Below are 2,135 nucleotides of genomic sequence, written 5' to 3' on the forward strand. Positions count from 1 at the left end.
TCAATCTTTGGATTGAATCAAAAAGCAAAGGAGTAATCAATAATGAAAGGAGAAAATAACTTAAGAAACTTGGGGAAGGTGATCAAGAATTCCAGAAACCTCAAGAAGAAGGTGGCGAAAAGAAGAGGAGATCTCAGCACCATGGGCGAATTCAAGAGTTCTTTCTTTTCCTTTGTTTGCTTTACTTCTTTTATCTTGAACTGATTTGTTTCTTGCTAGGGCTATGGAAATCCTAACTAGGTTAATGGATATATTTTTATCTTTATGATTTATCCAAGATTGTGATTTCCATATAGTCTATGAATTATTGTGCTTAATGCAATTAAGATCTTGGCCACCTCTTAATTGATTTGGGTTATGTGAATGAATTGAGAGAGGAATTCACATAATCAACTGAATAGTTCATAGTGTGAATTGAATGGCATATAGAGATATATATACATGATTCATCCGAATTTAATGGTTTTTCTTGGATTTAATGCACTTCCATCTTGAGAGCTCTACTCGAGAGATCGAAGGGTTACCTGATGAGCGTAGTTTTAGTATATCTCGAGAGAGAATATTAAATAAAATTGGAAAGACCTCAGCTTATGGGAATGACAAGAAATCTTGGTTAATCGAATCCATTAATATTCATTACATTGGTTAGGTGGACCAAAAGCCCTAGCGATTTCATCCATTGCATATTCGGTTAATGATCACCCTTGCTTCTATTTTCTTTTTCTAGTTTTTATTTTCAGTAGTTCTTTTTCAAATCTGAATTTCGATTGTCCACATAATTAGGGAAGACTGTGGTTCTAATACTTATTTTGTTAAATCCCCATGGGAACGATATTTTTATACTATTTGATAACTAGTACACTTGCTAGGGTTATATTTATAACTATCAAGTTTTTTGGCACCGTTGCTGGGGATTTAATCCGAAAATAATATTAGAATTTGTTAACCTTGATTAATTTGGACTTTTTATTTCTGTTTTTATTATTTTGTTATTATTCTCTTGTTATTATTTTATTTTACTTGTTCAAATTCTTGCTAGTTCAGATTTACTAGTGCATGACACGCACTAGAAGAGAGGGACTAGCTGAATTTGATCTAGAAATTGAGAGGACCCTTCGCATGTTGCAAAGGGCCAACAAAGGTAAAGAGAGAGAAGAGGTTGTTATTGGTGAACCAGCAATAGAGAGTGAAGGAGAGATGGCAGAAGGAAATCGCACCCTCTTGGACTATTCTTGTCCAAACATTGATGGAGCGACTTCTAGCATTTGCAAGCCCACCATTCATGCCAACAATTTTGAAATCAAGCCTGCTATAATTCAGATGATCCAGACAAGTATTTAGTTTCGTGGGTTACCAAGTGATAACCCTAATGCACACGTTGCTAACTTCTTAGAAATATGTGATGCATTTAAACATAATGGAGTTAGTGATTATGCTATTAGGCTTAGATTATTTCCTTTTTCATTGTGTGATAGAGCTAAAGATTGGCTTAACTCACTACCTGCAGGAAGTATCATCACTTGGAATGATCTAACCCAAAAATTTTTGGCTAAATATTTCCTACCCTCTAAAACAGCAAAGCTAATTAATGATATTACTACTTTTGCTCAATTTGAAAGGGAATCCTTGTATGAAGCATGGGAATGATTCAAGGGGATGCTTAGGAAGTGTCCTCACCATGGGATACCAACTTGGCATCAAATTTAGACTTTCTATAACGGTATTACCCCCTTTAATCGATCCATTATTGATGTAGCCGCAGGTGGTACAATCATGAGAAAAACACCGGAGGAAGCTTATGACCTAGTAGAGGAGATGGTGTCGAACAACTACCAGTGGAGCAATGACCGAACCAATGAGAGGGGAGTACACCACATTGATTCCCTTGCAGCCCTGTCTGCGCAAATTGCTAATCTGAATAAGAAGCTTGATACTTTTAATATTTTAGCCATTAATGCATCATCTAGCATCTCATGCGATTCATGTGGTCAAATAGGACATACTAATTCTGATTGTCCATTAAGTAGTCCTTTTATTTCCCATGAGAATGTTAATTTTATCTCTCACACTGGTAGGTCAAATTTCAACCCATATTCGAACATATACAACCCAGGGTGGAGGAATCATCCAAATTT

At 35.8% G+C, this 2,135-nt stretch overlaps 1 non-coding gene across 1 annotated transcript; it reads right to left on the bottom strand.

The window, feature by feature from the left end:
• Positions 1-1,578: 1,578 nt before the first annotated feature.
• On the bottom strand, positions 1,579-1,685 carry LOC148843914 (small nucleolar RNA R71). The gene has a single exon (XR_016103897.1). It is a non-coding gene; the product is annotated as a small nucleolar RNA R71 (small nucleolar RNA).
• Positions 1,686-2,135: the final 450 nt, after the last annotated feature.

The sequence above is a fragment of the Nelumbo lutea genome, chromosome 8 (assembly GCF_056320005.1).
Source record: "Nelumbo lutea isolate HS-2025 chromosome 8, American lotus-T2T, whole genome shotgun sequence".
Lineage (NCBI taxonomy): Eukaryota > Viridiplantae > Streptophyta > Magnoliopsida > Proteales > Nelumbonaceae > Nelumbo > Nelumbo lutea.